This window comes from Triticum aestivum, chromosome 2A (genome assembly GCF_018294505.1).
Source record: "Triticum aestivum cultivar Chinese Spring chromosome 2A, IWGSC CS RefSeq v2.1, whole genome shotgun sequence".
Taxonomy (NCBI): Eukaryota; Viridiplantae; Streptophyta; class Magnoliopsida; order Poales; family Poaceae; genus Triticum; species Triticum aestivum.
In genome coordinates, this window is record NC_057797.1 from 405470640 (window position 1) to 405491607 (window position 20968).

Sequence of the window (20968 nt, forward strand, 5' to 3'; positions counted from 1 at the left end):
ATCTAACCCAGGTTGCGCGTTAAAGAGGGGGTGCCTGAGCATCACGACTCAGGGCTCCTACCGGCTCTCTAGCCCTCACCCTCTGGTCTTGTCCATGGCATCGCGACCTGGCATGCCAGCGACGGCTGAGACCAGCTCGAGAGCCGGGACCCGAGGACGTAGAGCACCGGCATCTAGCCAAATTTGCAGGAACATACTCCAAGATAAGGCCCAGAGCCAGGCGCAACCCGCCTTGAGGTAGGGCCCCGTGAGTCCCGTGCTGGCCCACGGGTGCCCAGATACACCTCGTCAAGCCCTACCGTGCCAGCCACGTGTCAGGGCGGGGCTCCTCCCGGAGGGGAGCCCCCTCCCACGCACCAGTGGAAGCACCATGCTCCGCGTTGGCTAACAACACTGCCGAGGAGCGGCTATGCCCGTACACATATGGAAGTGCTATGCTCCGCGCTGGTGATAAACAACTGAGGGTGGCCCCCGGGCCGCATCAACCTCAGGGAGCCCGGAGCTCAGTGTCCAGCCTCATCGCAACGCCTCCCTCGGGAGTGCCGCACGAGGGGGCTGGGCACGGGGGCTGCGCCTGTGTCACACCCAGACACACGCCACCCAGCCAGGCCCCCCGGGCCTGGTTCGTCGCACGTCCCTCCCCAGGCGGAGCCAAGGTACGAAGGCCATTTGAGCGTCAAAGGGGACTCCTGAGAATCGCGACTCAGGAGCCTAACTGGTCACGTAGCCCCTCACTCCTTAGTTCCGAAAGGCTAACGGCGGTTGAGGTATGCGCGGAGCCGGGCTCTGCAGACGTAGAACGGCAGATCCACCCGCATCTCACCTCCCTAAGGAGTCACCCCCACATCTCACCTCCCTACTTGTTGTTCGAGCGCCAAGGGGGACTCCTGAGCATCGCGACTCAGGAGCCTAACTTGTCACGTAGCCCCTCACCCCTTGGTCCCGTCCTGGTTTCCGGTCGGGGCTAACGGCGGCTGAGGTATGCGCGGGGCCGGGCTCTGCCGGTGTAGAACATAAGCAAGTAGGAAGGAATAGTGCAAACTTCAGGGAATTCAAAAGCAAATATTACAGTCCACACTGTTATCATAGCAAGTTTTAACGCCTCCCCGAGGTATGGTGCATGTGCAGGAATTAAAAGCAAGACGGGATCCACGACGGAGTCACTTGTCGGCGGTGGAGCTGCGCGGAGCGGGTTCGCCTTGTGGAGCAGCAGGGCTAGCAGCGCTCCGCTTCGGCTTGGTGCTGAAGGCCCGAAACTTCCCCAGCAGAGCCTCCGCACGACCCTTCACGACCTCATTAGCGGCAGCGGCACACTCGCCGCTCGCTGGCTCCAGCAGGCTGTCGAGGTCGATGTTGGGGTCGCGAAGATAGATGTGGGTGAAGACCCGCGTCAGCGCTGCAGAAGACAAGACGCGTGCCTCGGCCTCAGACGTAGGGCCAAGGCCAAGGGTGACATCTTCGAGGGCGCGAACCAGGAAGGGAAGCAGCTTGGCACAGCCATCCTCCTCGCCGGCCAGTGGGCTCTCCAGGCCGCTCTCATGAAGCGTCTTCAATGAAGTGTGAGCCTTCTCCTCCATCTCCGCAAAGGCCACGCGATCCTTGGCAAGAACCCGGGCCTTGCCATCCAGCTCAACCTTCCTCGCCCCAGCTCTTGCTCCAGCACGCCTAGGCAGTCACGGCGCTTCTTGAGCTTGGCGTCCTAGTCCTTGACAGCTGCCTCGCGAGCCTTCATGCCTTCCTCCTACTCTTGGCGAAGGCGGGCCTCCTCGGCCTGCTGGTTCTGCAGGCCCTTCAGCTCGCTCTCCAGCGCCTCGCAACGACCTTGGACATTAGCCACCTCCCCCAAGGCGGCCTCACGGGCAGCCTTCGCCCCAAGGACGCCCTGTTTCTCCTCGTCGCAAGCCGTCGAGGCCTGGACCAGCGCCGCCCGAATCGAAGCGTCGGAGCGAATCCAGCCAGAAGCTAGCTCCAAGCGCCCGGCCACTAGACGAGAGTCGGCGCCCAGAAGATCCTGCCGCAGACGGTCCAGTTCGGCAACAGCGCGATCCAGAACAGTAGTCGGGGAAGCAGCAGTCGGTGGAGTAGGAGGAGAAGACGGCAGCGTGATCACGGTATCCTGAGGTGGAGCCTGCTGCGCCACGACGGCTGTGGTGGCGGCATCAGGCAAGGGCACCTCGGGAGTCGCCTGGGCCATGGGGGCTGAGCTCGCCCCAGCCGGCTCAGCCAGGCCTCATGAGGACGCCCGGGCAGGAGAGGCCCGTGCGTCGCGGTCACCTTCTTTCACAGGCAGAGGCGCTGCCACGGATGGAACCTCAGGAGCTCCCTTCGACTTCTTTGTCGCGGGCGCCAGCCTAGCCGGGAGATACGAGCGTCAAGCCTCAGCAACAGAACGATAAGCAAGACAGGAATCAAGCACTTACAGGTCGTCGCTTGCAGGCTCGAGCAGCCTCCAGCCGTACTTGAAGCCCGAGAGCCCGCTTCAAGGATCAGCCTCAAGGAGCTCGGGAGCAGGAGGTGTGCCTGCGGATCGCCTCGGGGCCGGGGCAGACCCGCGGGGGATCAGCCCGGTCCGGTCCTTCTTCGGGATCAGGGGCAGGCTCCCGCCGCCCTGCTCATCATCATCCTCGTCTTTGTCACTCAGAGAGAGGCGGAGAGCGCGGGACCTGCGCCGAGGGGGGGGAGCCCTTGACTCCGCCTCGGAGTCAGCCCCCTCTTTCCGCTCCCCTCCTTCCTTCTCTTCACTAGAGTCGCCAGAGGACACGTCCACCGGGTCCTCTAGAGCCTTCGCGGCCACGGGCCCGTCCCCGTTGAAGACGGGCATGGACCCCACTACCTGCTCCCAGTCCTCACGGAGGAACAGGGGCGTAGGAGCGCCCTCCAACCTCGCCACGTCGCCCCCAACCAAAGACTGAAGGACCGCAGCCAGATCCTCATCGGCCAAGACCGCGAGGCTCGGGTGGGGCCTCCACATCGGAAGTGAGTACTGACGAAGCGGAGCCAGCTGGTGCTCGAGGAATTCCCTCAGCAGCGATGCACCAGTCAGCTTCGCCGCCGCCATGCTGGCCGGCCTCAGATCTGCGTCCATCTTCTCCAACACTGGCTTCGCGCGGGGGTCCACAAGCTCCACTTGGGACCAGTTGTCGGAGCTTGCGGGGTGTCCTGTGGGCAGGGTCAGCCGAGGATGGATGCGCCCAGCATCCACTAAGACCCAGTTGCTCCTGAAGCCCTCGATCCTTATCACAGGGCTCGAAACGGCGATGGAGCTGCCGTACACGACGAAGCTCGCACACGCAGAGACGGCACCACGAGAGGTCTGGAGGGAGAAGTAGTGGCGCAGCAAGGCCACTGAGGGCTTCACCCCTACGTGAGCCTCGCAATAGTAGGCGAAGATTGCCAGAAGAAGGACAGAGTTGGGGTGGAGATGCAGGGCTTGAAGATTATAATGGCGGGGGACAGAAAAGAAGAACTCAAAAAAGGGAGGCACCAGACCGGCGACGATGGCGCTCACGAAGAGCGGATAGAAGGTGCCCCCTTGGCCCTCAGGGAGAGTAGAGCCGTCCTTTTACACCTTCGCCCCGTCGATGCCCTATGCCGCCGCCATCTGGCGCACCCGGGCAAGGCTCTTCTCCGACACGTTCGGCGAGTCCAAGGCGGACGAATACCAAGCTCCGGCCGGGGCCTGGCGAGGAGCCATGTCTGGCTAGGGTGCGCAGACGGAGTAGATCTGAAGATTTCGAAGGCGGGGAAGAGAGGTGCAAGAAAGGGGATCTGAGCAGCAACTAGAGAAAGCAAAGAAGGCAAAGGACAGAAGCCGCTCCATTATCAACTCACGCGGTTGCAGAGGCACCCACGTCCAATCAACCGCCATGCGGAGCCCAAGGCCGCAGGCTGTTAGGGCCCACGACGCTTCGCACTTGCCCTTTCGCCTCTCCGCTCGGCCAAGTGCGGGCGCACCATGGGCCCGGGGGCTACTGTCGGCATTCTGGGAACGGGGGTCCCCAGACTTGCATGCCTGCGGCCTGCGGCGTGGCTCAAAGGGGGGGCCCAGCGCGGCCCATCTTCATCAACACATGCTCAAGACCCTCGCGAGGGGCCAAGCCTCGCGGGGCGGACGACAAGGAGCTTCCTCAGGCACGGCCTCATTAGGCTGGCTCATGAGGTGGCGGAGAGTTCAAGGTGGGGTACCTCGCGAGGTGCCCATGACGCAAGCCATGACGACCAAGGGCGCCAGTCGGGTGCCAGCCCGCGCAGTGTCCTCCTTTCCTCTTTGGTGCAAAGGGAGCAAGCACAGGCGAGAGCATCAAGATAAGGCATCCATTTCGGTGCAACAAGACCAAGACCAGCCCAACGGCAGGGAGGAAGTCATTCTGGAGCCCAAGCAGGCATCACCACCAAAGCCTTTGACAGGCGAAGACCAACTTTAGTCAGGATAAGTGTACCCGTTGTTCCCCTTCAAAATGGCCAATTGTTGGCGCCCTTCCCGCTCAATATTTGGGAAGAGGCCCGGGGCCTTTGCCTATAAATAGGACTAGCCACCCCCAGGGTGGAGGCATTTGGATCCTCACCAAGAAACCAGTAGATAGAGCGACTGAACTCCTCCTAGCAGTTCATCACACCAGCCAAGAACAGACCCTCGCGAGGCTGTTCTTCCTTGTATTGTTCATCCTTAGCCCAAGAGGCAGTCCACCACACCACACACTGGAGTAGGGTATTACACCACAATGGTGACCTGAACCAGTATAAACCTTGTGTCTCTTGTGTTGTTCTGTTCGTAGTTTAGATCCCAGCGATTCTACGAGGAGCAGGAAGGTAGAGGGCGAAATCTCCGCGCGCACCCCAGTGTTTGAACCTCAAGGGTCTGCCGGAACATGAAATCCGACACAGTACACCATCTACCAGCAAAGCCTACGCCGATACTACAATTGGAAAGTCAAGCCAAGATCCTTCCAAGAGGGAGACCTTGTGCTCCGGCTGATCCAGCGAACAGCCAGCCAGCACAGGCTCTCCGCACCTTAGGAAGGCCCCTTCATCATCAGCAATGTTTTGGGTAATGACTCCTACTACCTGATCGATGCTCAGAAGCCCAGAGCACGCAAAAGAGACGACTCCAGCAAGGAGACGGAGTGGCCATGGAACACAAACCTCCTGCAAAGATTTTACAGTTAATGCAGTATGTACCATGCTACCTTTTGTATTAAGTACGAAGACTGGGGGTCCCCCGAGAAGAGCTCGGGGGCTACCCTCTTTTATCTATATGATAAGTATTATGCCTATGAATGTGTTATTTCATCATTCTACCTGGCACCGGGTTCGACCAGTCGGCCCGGGGGATCACCGCCTTGTACTATGTGGTGCTTCTTGCAGCCAGACAAGTAGTGCGTTGGCACCTGAACCTTCTCCTACCAAAGCCACAGCTCGCAGAGAGGTTTTCCGGTGGGCAGGAGTTAAAGGCGGAAATGGTGTCCGCATGAAAAATGGCTAAGGATCCAAAGCATGCACATAGTTCAAGCCGGCTTCCCGCCTCATCGATCGGCTGCTGAGTAGCCGGCCGGCCAGCTTCTACTTAATTTGCTAATGCTCTAGTCGACCGAGTACTTGCTCTCCTGAAACTAGCTAAAGAACTTGACCCAGCCACAGTCCGCAGAGCGGCTGTTTGGCTGGCAAGACGGCAGCCAAGAGAGGGTGGCAAAGGGGAAAAGGCAAGGAGGAGAGAGCAAGAAAAGTCAGAACTCGGCAAAAGCACAACTTGTGTGGAAAAATATATACATACCAAAGGCCCTTGGCCAGCATTCAACAGAAGTTTAAAATACACCCCGCGGGTGGAATTGTGCAAATTTAACAAAGTTTGTCGAGACTAATAAAGCAGGAAATAAGATAAGTCGGTGGCCTAGGAAGCAGCAGAGGGGTTCGGCTGGCTAGCGGAGTCGGTGGTGCCGGTTGGTGGAGTGGACGGCTGGTCAGTCTCCGCTTGGTCGCCTCCAGCAGCAGTCGGCGCACTTGAGCACGGCTCATTGTTGGAGGACAGTCAAGCTGAGGTTGGTCGTCCGCTCCGACCTCTGGCGCTTCCTCTTTGCCTTCCTCGTCCTACTCGCCTTCTCCCTCGTCGCTGGAGTCGATCACTTCGGCCAAGTCCTCGTCGTCCTCCGGGTCTAGCCCGAACCACTCCGGTGGCGCCTTGGCACCGATCTCGGCCAGCTACTGGTGTTGGTGTACTCGGCGATCGCCGCAGCCCGTCTGACTAGATCACGCTCCACTGTCACCAGCTCCTCCTGGGCCTCCTGTCAGAACGTGGTCAACTGGGCTAGATTTAGCCCAGGATACCATGCCTTGATGAACTCCAAGGCCCGACGTGCTCCAGCCTGGGTCGAGGAACCTTTCCAAGCCTCGAGGCGGCTAGCCGCCACCTCCAGCCACTCGGCGGTCCGACTGGGAGTGTGCGGAGCCGGCCTGTCTAACCAAAGGGCAGAGATCGCCTAGGCCCCGACACGCTGAAGACGGCGTAGCATCCGGTGAGCCGGCCAAAGGCGTGCCTAGATGCTGAGAACCTGTTCGCTAAGGGTCCTGGGGGCGTCGGCAGCGATCTCCGCACCTCCCGCCCTCCGTTCTTCACGATAGGCCCCAATAGCCTGATTGGCAGCGCCAGAATGGCCAGGGAAGAAGTCTGCTCAGGTAGAAAGCAAGTAGGACAGAAGTCAGAAGCTAGAAGCCGGCCTGATCAGCAGCCGGCGGCTCAAAGAAAGGAAAAGGAAGAAGCTTACCATCAACCATGTCTTCAATACTACCGAAGCCGGCAGTCAGCAGCTCCTCCTTATCGGCCCAGGCAGATCGTTCGGTCTCAAACTCGGCGAGGAGATTGGAGTGTTTCTCCTCCACCTCCTTCTGGGCCTTCTAGAGAAGCTTCGCCTGCTCCACCAGCTACTTGACCGGTCGGTCGCGTTCCTAGGCCAGCTCGTTGCACTCCGCCTCCTTGGCATGCAACACGGTGTTGGCTTCACCCAGCTACTGCTGAAGGGCGGCATTGGCCTCTACAAGAATAGAGAAAGAAAAAAGACATTAACGATCAACAAAGGAGAAGTACAGTTGCCAAGGAGATCCGGCCCGACTGCCCAGCAGTCGGCCTGAATCTCGGGGACTACAGCCAGCGGGTGCGCTAGCACGCCCCCGCAGAGAAAGAAAACGAAGACTTACTCCGGCTTTCCGACAAGTCGGCGGTCCGTCGGTCCAGCTCTCGGATGTTGGAGTTGAAGGTGGTCGCACGGAGGTTATGATAGTCCTATAATGAAGATGCCAGATAAATTTAGCACTCGGAGCTTGTCAATTAAAAGTTCCGAGCCGCCTGCTCAATAGCCGGCCCGAAACTCAGGGGCTACACCCAGTGGGTGCGCTGGCGCGCCCCCACAGAGAAGTACAAGAATCAAAGATGAATAAATAAAAGGCATACCCGAATGGCTGCTTGCGAATCCAAGAATGCCCAGTTGCACAGCTTAAGAGCGTCGGCCTCAGCACGGAGTTTGGCCTGGACGTCCAGGATCGCCTGGTTCAACGCTCCTGTCCCGCCTCCACGCACCCATTCGGTGGGCGCGGCGCTGGTCGCTTCAGCATCCGGGATCGACGAGCTCGCAGCGCCGACTTCCAACGGTCATGGCGCCGAAGTTGCCTTCGCGATTCAGCGGCGTGATGGCGTGCGAGCCTCAGGAGTCGGGCTCGTCACCACCTTGTTTCCGGGTGGTGGCACCAGCAGGGCAGCCGGCTGCTTGTCTCGCGCTCCTCCAGACGGCGGTGGTGGAGGCACGGCCGCATCCGGCATGACGACATCGCCGCCTTCCCACTCCATGATCAGGTGCTCGTCGCCGGCTCCCCCAGTCAACACCATAAATTCCGGTGGTGGAGGTGCGGAGTTCAAGGGGACGACGAATACCTGCGTCTGATGGCGTGCGGCCTCTTAAAGCCGCTTCTTCACCGCGGCATCAGCCTCAGCCTCCGCCAGCTTCTTCAATGCGCCCTCCTCCGCCTTGTCCGCCTCCGCCTTCTCCCTGCGGGCGGCTTCCTGCTCCTCGCGCGCCTCCCGCGCGTCCACCGGGTCCTCTAGAGCCTTTGCGGCCACGGGTCCGTCCCCGTTGAAGACGGGCATGGACCCCACTACCTGCTCCCAGTCCTCACGGAGGAACAGGGGCGTAGGAGCGCCCTCCAACCTCGCCACGTCGCCCCCAACCAAAGACTGAAGGACCGCAGCCAGATCCTCATCGGCCAAGACCGCGGGGCTCGGGTGGGGCCTCCACATCGGAAGTGAGTACTGACGAAGCGGAGCCAGCTGGTGCTCGAGAAATTCCCTCAGCAGTGATGCACCAGTCAGCTTCGCCGCCGCCATGCTGGCCGGCCTCAGATCTGCGTCCATCTTCTCCAACACTGGCTCCGCGCGGGGGTCCACAAGCTCCACTTGGGACCAGTTGTCGGAGCTTGCGGGGTGTCCTGTGGGCAGGGTCAGCCGAGGATGGATGCGCCCAGCATCCACTAAGACCCAGTTGCTCCTGAAGCCCTCGATCCTTTTCCCAGGGCTCGAAACGGCGATGGAGCTGCCGTACACGACGAAGCTCGCACACGCAGAGACGGCACCACGAGAGGTCTGGAGGGAGAAGTAGTGGCGCAGCAAGGCCACTGAGGGCTTCACCCCTACGTGAGCCTCGCAATAGTAGGCGAAGATTGCCAGAAGAAGGACAGAGTTGGGGTGGAGATGCAGGGCTTGAAGATTATAATGGCGGGGGACAGAAAAGAAGAACTCAGAAAAGGGAGGCACCAGACCGGCGACGATGGCGCTCACGAAGAGCGGATAGAAGGTGCCCCCTTGGCCCTCAGGGAGAGTAGAGCCGTCCTTGAACACCTTCGCCCCATCGATGCCCTGTGCCGCCGCCATCTGGCGCACCCGGGCAAGGCTCTTCTCCGACACGTTCGGCGAGTCCAAGGCAGACGAATACCAAGCTCCGGCCGGGGCTTGGCGAGGAGCCATGTCTGGCTAGGGCGCGCAGACGGAGTAGATCTGAAGATTTCGAAGGCGGGAAGAGAGGTGCAAGAAAGGGGATCTGAGCAGCAACTAGAGAAAGCAAAGAAGGCAAAGGACAGAAGCCGCTCCTTTATCAACTCATGCGGTTGCAGAGGCACCCACGTCCAATCAACCGCCATGCGGAGCCCAAGGCCGCAGGCTGTTAGGGCCCACGACGCTTCGCACTTGCCCTTTCGCCTCTCCGCTAGGCCAAGTGCGGGCGCACCATGGGCCCGGGGGCTACTGTCGGCATTCTGGGAACGGGGGTCCCCAGACTTGCATGCCTGCTGCCTGCGGCGTGGCTCAAAGGGGGGGCCCAGCGCGGCCCATCTTCATCAACACATGCTCAAGACCCTCGCGAGGGGCCAAGCCTCGCGGGGCGGACGACAAGGAGCTTCCTCAGGCACGGCCTCATTAGGCTGGCTCATGAGGTGGCGGAGAGTTCAAGGTGGGGTACCTCGCGAGGTGCCCATGACGCAAGCCATGACGACCAAGGGCGCCAGTCGGGTGCCAGCCCGCGTAGTGTCCTCCTTTCCTCTTTGGTGCAAAGGGAGCAAGCACAGGCGAGAGCATCAAGATAAGGCATCCATTTCGGTGCAACAAGACCAAGACCAGCCCAACGGCAGGGAGGAAGTCATTCTGGAGCCCAAGCAGGCATCACCACCAAAGCCTTTGACAGGCGAAGACCAACTTTAGTCAGGATAAGTGTACCCGCTGTTCCCCTTCAAAATGGCCAATTGTTGGCGCCCTTCCCGCTCAATATTTTGGAAGAGGCCCGGGGCCTTTGCCTATAAATAGGACTAGCCACCCCCAGGGTGGAGGCATTTGGATCCTCACCAAGAAACCAGTAGATAGAGCGACTGAACTCCTCCTAGTAGTTCATCACACCAGCCAAGAACAGACCCTCGCGAGGCTGTTCTTCCTTGTATTGTTCATCCTTAGCCCAAGAGGCAGTCCACCACACCACACACTGGAGTAGGGTATTACACCACAATGGTGACCTGAACCAGTAAAAACCTTGTGTCTCTTGTGTTGTTCTGTTCGTAGTTTAGATCCCAGCGATTCGACGAGGAGCAGGAAGGTAGAGGGCGAAATCTCCGCGCGCACCCCAGTGTTTGAACCTCAAGGGTCTGCCGGAACACGAAATCCGACACAGTACACCATCTACCAGCAAAGCCTACGCCGATACTACAATTGGAAAGTCAAGCCAAGATCCTTCCAAGAGGGAGACCTTGTGCTCCGGCTGATCCAGCGAACAGCCGGCCAGCACAGGCTCTCCGCACCTTAGGAAGGCCCCTTCATCATCAGCAATGTTTTGGGTAATGACTCCTACTACCTGATCGATGCTCAGAAGCCCAGAGCACGCAAAAGAGACGACTCCAGCAAGGAGACGGAGTGGCCATGGAACACAAACCTCCTGCAAAGATTTTACAGTTAATGTAGTATGTACCATGCTACCTTTTGTATTAAGTACGAAGACTGGGGGTCCCTCGAGAAGAGCTCGGGGGCTACCCTCTTTTATCTATATGATAAGTATTATGCCTATGAATGTGTTATTTCATCATTCTACCTGGCACCGGGTTCGACCAGTCGGCCCGGGGGCTCACCGCCTTGTACTATGTGGTGCTTCTTGCAGCCAGACAAGTAGTGCGTTGGCACCTGAACCTTCTCCTACCAAAGCCACAGCTCGCAGAGAGGTTGTCCGGTGGGCAGGAGTTAAAGGCGGAAATGGTGTCCGCATGAAAAATGGCTAAGGATCCAAAGCATGCACATAGTTCAAGCCGGCTTCCCGCCTCATCGATCGGCTGCTGAGCAGCCGGCCGGCCAGCTTCTACTTAATTTGCTAATGCTCTAGTCGACCGAGTACTTGCTCTCCCGAAACTAGCTAAAGAACTTGACCCAGCCGCAGTCCGCAGAGCGGCTGTTTGGCTGGCAAGACGGCAGCCAAGAGAGGGTGTCAAAGGGGAAAAGGCAAGGAGGAGAGAGCAAGAAAAGTCAGAACTCGGCAAAAGCACAACTTGTGTGGAAAAATATTTACATACCAAAGGCCCTTGGCCAGCATTCAACAGAAGTTTAAAATACACCCCGCGGGTGGAATTGTGCAAATTTAACAAAGTTTGTCGAGACTAATAAAGCAGGAAATAAGATAAGTCGGTGGCCTAGGAAGCAGCAGAGGGGTTCGGCTGGCTGGCGGAGTCGGTGGTGCCGGTTGGTGGAGTGGACGGCTGGTCAGTCTCCGCTTGGTCGCCTCCAGCAGCAGTCGGCGCACTTGAGCACGGCTCATTGTTGGAGGACAGTCAAGCTGAGGCTGGTCGTCTGCTCCGACCTCTGGCGCTTCCTCTTTGCCTTCCTCGTCCTACTCGCCTTCTCCCTCGTCGCTGGAGTCGATCACTTCGGCCAAGTCCTCGTCGTCCTCCGGGTCTAGCCCGAACCACTCCGGTGGCGCCTTGGCACCGATCTCGGCCAGCTACTGGTGTTGGTGTACTCGGCGATCGCCGCAGCCCGTCTGACTAGATCACGCTCCACTGTCACCAGCTCCTCCTGGGCCTCCTGTCAGAACGTGGTCAACTGGGCTAGATTTAGCCCAGGATACCATGCCTTGATGAACTCCAAGGCCCGACGTGCTCCAGCCTGGGTCGAGGAACCTTTCCAAGCCTCGAGGCGGCTAGCCGCCACCTCCAGCCACTCGGCGGTCCGACTGGGAGGGTGCGGAGCCGGCCTGTCTAACCAAAGGGAAGAGATCGCCTAGGCCCCGACACGCTGAAGACGGCGTAGCATCCAGTGAGCCGGCCAAAGGCGTGCCTAGATGCTGAGAACCTGTTCGCTAAGGGTCCGGGGGGCGTCGGCAGCGATCTCCGCACCTCCCGCCCTCCGTTCTTCACGATAGGCCCCAATAGCCTGATTGGCAGCGCCAGAATGGCCAGGGAAGAAGTCTGCTCAGGCAGAAAGCAAGTAGGACAGAAGTCAGAAGCTAGAAGCCAGCCTGATCAGCAGCCGGCGGCTCAAAGAAAGGAAAAGGAAGAAGCTTACCATCAACCATGTCTTCAATACTACCGAATCCGGCAGTCAGCAGCTCCTCCTTATCGGCCCAGGCAGATCGTTCGGTCTCAAACTCAGCGAGGAGATTGGAGTGTTTCTCCTCCACCTCCTTCTGGGCCTTCTAGAGAAGCTTCGCCTGCTCCACCAGCTACTTGACCGGTCGGTCGCGTTCCTGGGCCAGCTCGTTGCACTCCGCCTCCTTGGCATGCAACACGGTGTTGGCTTCACCCAGCTACTGCTGAAGGGCGGCATTGGCCTCTACAAGAATAGAGAAAGAAAAAAGACATTAACGATCAACAAAGGAGAAGTACAGTTGCCAAGGAGATCCGGCCCGACTGCCAAGCAGTCGGCCTGAATCTCGGGGACTACAGCCAGCGGGTGCGCTAGCACGGCCCCGCAGAGAAAGAAAACGAAGACTTACTCCGGCTTTCCGACAAGTCGGCGGTCCGTCGGTCCAGCTCTCGGATGTTGGAGTTGAAGGTGGTCGCACGGAGGTTATGATAGTCCTATAATGAAGATGCCAGATAAATTTAGCACTCGGAGCTTGTCAATTAGAAGTTCCGAGCCGCCTGCTCAATAGCCGGCCCGAAACTCGGGGGCTACACCCAGTGGGTGCGCTGGCGCGCCCCCACAGAGAAGTACAAGAATCAAAGATGAATAAATAAAAGGCATACCCGAATGGCTGCTTGCGAATCCAAGAATGCCCAGTTGCACAGCTTAAGAGCGTCGGCCTCAGCACGGAGTTTGGCCTGGACGTCCAGGATCGCCTGGTTCAACACTCCTGTCCCGCCTCCACGCACCCATTCGGTGGGCGCGGCGCTGGTCGCTTCAGCATCCGTGATCGACAAGCTCGCAGCGCCGACTTCCAACGGTCATGGCGCCGAAGTTGCCTTCGCGATTCAGCGGCGTGATGGCGTGCGAGCCTCAGGAGTCGGGCCCGTCACCACCTTGTTTCCAGGTGGTGGCACCAGCAGGGCAGCCGGCTGCTTGTCTCGCGCTCCTCCAGACGGCGGTGGCGGAGGCACGGCCGCATCCGGCATGACGACATCGCCGCCTTCCCACTCCATGATCAGGTGCTCGTCGCCGGCTCCCCCAGTCAACACCATAAATTCCGGTGGTGGAGGTGCGGAGTTCAAGGGGACGACGAATACCTGCGTCTGATGGCGCGCGGCCTCTTAAAGCCGCTTCTTCACCGCGGCATCAGCCTCAGCCTCCGCCAGCTTCTTCAATGCGCCCTCCTCCGCCTTGTCCACCTCCGCCTTCTCCCTGCGGGTGGCTTCCTGCTCCTCGCGCGCCTCCCGTAGGTCGACAACCGGATAGATTCGCCGGGTGGTGGTGGAAGTCTCCGCCAACCCAATGACGGCAGCTGCAGCCGACTTCTCAAGTAAGAGCTGGGCCCTAAGTCAAGAAAAATAAAGCAAGGAAGCTTAGACGGAGCCAACAAGAAAGGAAAACGTAAGAAAAATTTACTTACGCCGACACCATGGGAGGTGCCTTCGGAAGCTTCTGAAACAGGCGGCCTCCTTCCGCCTGGTCACGGCGGTCAGGTTCTTAGTTTTCTTCGATGCGCCGCCAAACAAGACGACGCCTTGTTTGCGCTTGCGCGTGCCGCCTCGAGCAGCCGGCTTGGCAGAAGGACCCATGTCCGCCTTGCCGGCGCCTCGCGCAGGGCGTGGCTCGTCCTCTTCATCGTCATCATCGGGCCAAGTCTGGATGCCGCCTCCTTCTTCGGAGCCGCCTGCTACATCGCCTCCGCCTATGGCATCGTCCTCCAGGGCGGCCGCCCCCAAGTCGGGGTTGTCTACGTCCCTTACCTCCCGGTCCGGCTGGTAGTTATCACTCGGTCCCATGATGGCGGCCGTCGCCGGAGACATATAGATCTGCGTTCAAAAGACCGACTTTTCAAGACCAAGATCTAGACCAAGACAAGTACTAAAAAGGAAGAGTTGAAGAACTTACAACAGGGGGAGGGTTGGCGTGGGAGTATGGCCGCTTCCCGAACAACCAAGACCCCTCCGACAGCTTGAGGTCGGATATCTCATTACCATCCGTGCAATCTCGGCAGTCGGCACTCGTGCACATCCGGCTCGGGTCGTGGTGCCTGCTCATCCGATAGATCAGATGAGGCCGACCATGAAGCGGGATAACCCGGCGCTCGACGAAGGCGACCAGCAGGTCGGACGCCTTGAGGCCTTCCGCCTCCGTCAGCACCCGAAGCCGGTTGACAGCGGCGGTGGTTTCGGCCGACATGGGCTTCGGCTTGTATCCCCAGTTGGCCCGAGGCTTGACCGGGGGGCCGGCTTCGTAGGGCGGCAGGTTGATGAAATTGATGGCCGGGTCGACGTCCTCCATGTAGAAATATAATTTTTGCCAGAGTTTGACCGACTGTGACAGCTTGATGGTGGGGAGGGCGTTCTTCGCATGCGGCCGGTGCACCACAACGAAGGCACCACACTGGGCCGCCTTCTCCCTGGCGGAGGTGCCCAGTTTGGTGTAGAAGAAGGCTCCCCACAACTCAATGGTGGGGAGGATGCCGAGGTAGCCCTCGCACACCATGACGAAGGCGGACAACAGCGTTACGGTGTTGGGTGTCAAGTGATGCGACTAAAGATGGTAGAACTCCAGGAAGGAGCGGAAGAACCCACTCACCGGCAGGCCGAAGCCGCGGAGGAAGTGCGAGCGGAAGATGAGCCGCTCGCCTCCTTGCGGCACCGGTGAGATTTCCTTCTCCAACGGCACGCGTACCTTAACGAAGCCCGGGCTGGGCAGTCGCCGTGTCGCGCGGAGGAAGGTGAGATGGTCGTCGATCACCACCGAGCCATCCCAGTCTCCTCCCTTCTCGCACGCCATGGAGACCGAGCGGGATCGAGCAAGAAGCTTGGGGCGAAGGAGCCTGACGGTGGCGAGTTGCGGCGGCGCCTCGGCAGAGCGCGGAGGTGTGACAACAGCGTGCGAGGAAGAAGATGAAAATGGCAAATGGAGAGGAGGGTGTGCATGCTCTGCCACTCCTCCTCGTCCCCCTACTTATAGCCCTCGGGCTATGAAGCCGAGGGGGTGGGGCATGGGATCGTGGGATTAACTGCGCCCACGACCCCACGGCCCCGCGTTTATTTGGCAAGTTACTATGCAGTAACTCCCCCAGATTCGCAACCGTTTGCCTTGGTCGCGGCGGATCCGCCCGCGCGCCGAGGCTCGGTAGTGGCGGGCCCGGATTGCTGTCACGTCCCATCATGAGAATGGGTTGGTAGGCTGGCCCGGCTGGCTGGCGCAGCATGGCGTACTTACAGCGGGCGGTGGGCCTAGAGGCTTAGCAAGCACACCACCTGGTTCCCGCCTTGGCGTTTCGAAATCATCATTCAAAGCCGCCTGGTCACATCCGACTCCCGACAGGTGGCACGCCAGGAGACGGACAAAGCATTCAGCAAGAGCACTTAGAGGAGGAAACTGCTGAGGCCTCTCGACTTATCAGCCACGACGCCTCACCAGCTTCGGGGACTACTGTCGAAGTAATAGGCCACGGGTAGCCTAACCCGAGTCCCTGAGCATTTCAAGACATTGAGCCGGCTGTGCACCTCAAGCATCAAGGATGAAGTGCCGCCTTCTAGAGGCCGACTGGCTTAGGCGGCTGGCTGCCAGAAGACGGCCAAGCACCAGAAGACATCCCCAAGACGGGCCGACTCCTAGCAGGCGACCTCCAGAAAGGCCGGCTCCTAGCAGGCGGCCCACAACGCCCTAAAAGTCTGTACCCCCATTAAGAAGACAAGACAGGATGTGGCTACATGTAGCCCATCACCCCCATATTCAGGGCTAGGTGCGGCGGAGATCTCCGCACGGCGTCGTTCTATTGCCGCTCCACCCTCGACGTCACCCCTGTCAGGCGGAGCCCTGTTCCCACGACGGCCTGTCCGCACGGCCTGCAGGCGGCGGGCTCTACCAAGCAGCGAGAGCCCGGAGGGCGTCAGGTCCTGACCAGTCGGACCCGAGGGAGGCCGGCCTCTAGCAGGCGGCCTACTCTCCCCTCGGGGTCCACTCGCCATTAACCAGAAGAGACGCGGTGAGGCTACAGTGACCTCCCGCGAGACGGCAGGACTGTAGCCACCCCCCCGACCAAGCATGCGTCGTTAGCATTCCGGCTACAGTAACAAGCAGCTGGCCGGACCCGCAAGCGACGGAGGTGGCCTGTCAGCTCCATACCCGACTAGTCGGAGGGGCCCACCAGGCGGCGGGCCCCAGCAGCCGGCGGAGAAGCCGGCGACCAGAGATGCTGACAGCCGGGCCCTACACCTGGCCAGATTACCATTGTGCCCCTGGGGGTAGGCCTATATAAACCCCCCAGGGCACCCATGCAAAGTGTTCCCAACCGGTTAGACCTAGACTCACCCATAGAGTGAGGAGAGAGCTAGCCCTGCCTTCTCCTACCACTAGCATACAGCTCGAGGAGCACCTTTGTATACAATAGTGCTTTAAGTGATCATGCGGTGACCCTGCAGAGCAGGACTAGGGGTGTTATTTCCTAGGAGAGCCCCGAACCTGGGTAAAGTGCGCCGGCGTTCATGTCTACGCCTCATCCCGCTTCCAGACACCGGCTACGTTCTACTCGCTCATACCATGATAAGCCATCCTTTGGCATATGTCACACCCAACCCCCGACACTTAGGACTCCACATACTGCAGCCTATATGGTGTAAGCAGTTTGCGTCACTTTTAGAACAGAACTAAGGTGGTGAGTTTGATGATGATTTAAGAGAAACCAACATTTCACAAATTCACACTATCAAAGATCAATAAAAATCATACCACAGCCCTATCAATTCATGCTTAACACTTGGAATGAACAGCATCAAGACCGAACTCAGGAATCTGTAGGTCCGCCAACTCACTATTAATCATATAAAAAACATATCATATGCCTCTTACAGTGTTACTCTAAAAATGAGCATGGTGCAAATCTAATAGGAAACACACTGTAATTTTGAAAAACATATCAGTATTTAAATCCCCCACAGACCACAATCCCAATCAGACAAAGCGTTGTTCTTTCTCTAAAAAAATACCAGACACGAGGAAATGATGGTAAGACATAATTATTTTCAGAACCATGATTCACCATAACCATTCCGAGAGTATGACTAACACCAGGAAAGCATTGTTCACACTAATAAAATCACAAACAAAAGTTTCCCTACCTAACAGTCAAAGCCATCACATAGCTTAGCCAAATTCAAGCATGTCCTGCTATTCATACACTGGCTGACGAATCAATTGAAATAAGACTCTGGCCTCTGCAGAATACAAACATACATGAAATAAAACATACGTGATTTTTTGCTTACAATCATCAGGATCTCAGAGCACTCAACGCAAATTTGGGGCTCCAATCACGCAAGAAACAATCAATCTACAACACCCTAAAGCAGGGCATGCACATTAGTAACATTCCCAAATGTTTTTGCCTGGAGGAGCGCGCCCTACCTATGCAGCTAGGGAATCCCTCATCAGATTAGGCCAATCGATATGGAACACGAGCATTATTTTTGCGCAACCCTAGATCATGAGATACCCACGGAGGTGCGACGAACAGATCTCGTGATGCAGCGAGGGGAATGGAGAGGTGAGGCGGATGGGGTTGGGGGCTTACGGAAGAGGATGAGGCCTCCGAAGGCGCCGGTGAGGGAGGAGTAGGCGACGCGGCGGATGGAGAGGTCGAGGAAGGCATCCCACTTGGCGTCAAGGGGGCGGGAGAGGCGGGTGGCGCGGGCGCGGGTGCCGCGGCGGTGTTCTCGGGCGACTCCGCCATGGGAGGGAGGGAGAGAGGATAGGAAGGGACAAGGGTTGCGACACAGGGATGAGGAGAAGATGGGGTGGGGGTGGAGAGGCGGCGTGAATGGGGGAGAGAAAGGCGGAGTTGGCGGCGGCAAGGAGATCACTTAGTAGTAGCGTTGGGTTTATACCCCACGCTAACCCAACGCTACTACTATGGCATGTCCCGGGTGCACGCTCGAGACCACTTAGTAGTAGCGTGGGGTTTATAACCCGCGCTACTACTATCAACTTAGTAGTAGCATGGGCTGATAACCTGCGCTACTACTACGGCTGGTCCCGAAGGGCACGGTGGAAATAACTTAGTAGTAGCAAGGGTTATAAACCCGCGCTACTACTATCAACTTAGTAGTAGCGGGGGATATAAAATCGCGCTACTAGTAAGTAGTAGTAGTGAGGGGTATAAAACCACGCTACTAGTAAGCGTCTGCCTATAAGCTTTTGCCTAGTAGTGTGATGTGTCGCCAGGATCCTCGTCATGGATGTTGGTAAGACCCTGATGAATATGGAAATGCTCAACTTCTTGAGAGCACGCTCAGACACTAGGTTATATCCTCGGCATCAATTGGAATGTGCCTTCCGTTTGTCGAATTGTCTTATAACTCTAGTTTCCTTTCCAAACTGAGTATGCCATTCATTCGAATTCCTTCAAACGATCAATTGTGAATTTCCTCAGGCTGGTATGAAGAGTTTCAATGATCTAGGTATCAAAAGTAATTCTTTTTGCCACTAAAGGGAATAAATCTATGAGTCACCTCCCCCAAGGTGTCCCGTTATGGAATCATGGCAATTATTCCTCGCTACTTTGAAACCAATGCACCATCATCCTGAACTATGGAATTGTTGCCTACAAAATTGAACCTTCGTCATCTGCCTCCCATCACCCCCGATATGTGTTTTGTGTCTCAGCTCAAGAGATTGTGTAGTTTTGTGTTCCCTCTGTCTTCTTACCTCACATCTTGAATCTCGCGATGAGATTCTTGTTTAGTGGGGGTGAGTTGTCACAACCCTAGATTGATGACTGTAGATAGTTGCACCAGTGGGCATCATGCATCATGTTTAAATTCAAGGAATTTGAATTGAGGGAATTAAGCCTCAAAATTTAAATAAAAGAATGGCAAAGAACCCTGGAACATGCATTAAATGTTTCCAAAATGGCCTTAAATAATGTTGGTTATATTTTGGCAAAGGTTTTTGCACCAAACCAAAAATAATGAACATTTTTGAGGAATATTTTGGGCACTGAATTTAAATCATTACTTTATTTGCATTTGGAATTATATTCATAATATGTGTAGAATATATTTTCAAATACCCTGAAACATTTTATGTGCGTTTGGAATAGTCCATTCAACAACATAAAATATCCAGAGGATATTTGGCATTGGGTTTGAATTCATTTCGAATTTAAAACAATCGCAAATAATAAACAAATAGAAAAACAAAAACACACAGAGAGAGAAACTACCTGTCTTACATGCAGCCCAGCACTGCAGAGAGGCCCAACCCACCAGAGCCCAACTGCCAGGAGCTTCTTCAAGCTCCTGCCAATAGGAGCAACTGCGTGCCAGGCATGCCGCAGCCGCGCCACCTCCTCTCTGCCTATCTACTCCTCCCCGTCCCTTCTCGCGACGCCATGGAGACGGTCAGACCCCCTGGTCACTCTCCCCCTCTCTCCCATGTCTCTCCCTCGTCTGCCCCTCTCCCCCGAGCACCACCGAGCGGAGCTCGTCGCCACCGACACCGTTAACCGCGGCCACCAGCCCTCCCTTGCCCAACGGTTGTGTTCTAGTGCTCCGCCTTGATGCATGCATCGTCCTCGCCGAGCCACGCAACCCGGGGCGCATCGAATCGCCGCCATCAACGTCGTCTTCCACCCCGGCCATCCGAGATCACCGGGAATGGCCCATCACAGTTCGTCCTTCCACGAGCCCGCTGAGCACGCCCGACGACCCGCCGTGAGCTCCCCTCTGTTTCCTTTCCTTCCCCGTGCTCGATTTCGCACCGCAGCCCCGTGCCAGAACGCGCCTGTACCTCCGGCCTCCACCGACGTCGTGGTTGCCATCGCCACGGACCACCCCACGGCCAGGCACGGCCATGCTATGAAGCGCCTCGTCACGCTGGTTCGTAGAGCCGAAGAGCGCGAGCTCTCGTGGCCGGAATCGCCCGGCCAGCGAGCCGCCGCTGCACTGTGAGGTCACCGACGACTAACCCCGGCGGCCGCTAATGTGGCATAGTCATTAGTGACTAATGATGCCCTAACTAACCCCTAGAGTCACTGACAGTGGGCCCCAGGCCCTATTAGTTAGAGTTAAGTTTAGTTTTAACCTTAATTAACCCTTGAGACACTATCTGATGTGTCCTACGCGTCAGGTTTGACCCTGGCTACCCAGTTGACCTGATGACTTCACTGTGATATCGTGTTGACGTAGTAAATCATTTACTGGATTTGTTTTAATTCTAAATAACCAGAAAAATCAAGAAAATGGTTTAAACTTCAAAAATTCGTAGTAATTCAGCCGTAGCTCCAAATAAAATAATTTATATATGAAAAATTATCAGAAAAATCCAAAGAATCTGTTTATGGCATTTGCATGCATGTTTGCGGAAGTTAACCTCACTGTTTAGGTTGAAACATGACTAGGATAAATTTGATAATAGATTTGGAGTTGGAATTCGATCTAGTTTTGAATCCCACTTCAATCAAAATGACCTTCTATTGCATTAGCCCAAATCAAAGCATATTTCCATGTCATGATCATGCATCATATTGTGCATTGCATTGATTGAGTTCTTTCTTTGTTTTCCGGTGTTTGTCCCCTCTCAGTAGACGTGATTCGGACGATGAGATCAATGACACCGATGATGAACTGTACTATCTTCAGAAGTGCCAGGCAAGCAAAACCCCCTTGTTCATTTCAATACAGCCCCACTCTCTTGCTCGTGCTCTCTTTTACTGCATTAGGACAACAATGATTCAACTGTTACACGCTGCGGTAATTGAACCCCTTTCCTCTGCATGACCTGTCATTGCCACAGTAAATAGATGAGACCCACTAGCATGAGTAGGAG

General features: G+C 57.0%; 1 pseudogene; it reads right to left on the minus strand.

The window, feature by feature from the left end:
• Positions 1–17873, minus strand: part of LOC123191691 (uncharacterized) — a 49548-nt pseudogene extending 31675 nt beyond the window's left edge.
• Positions 17874–20968: the final 3095 nt, after the last annotated feature.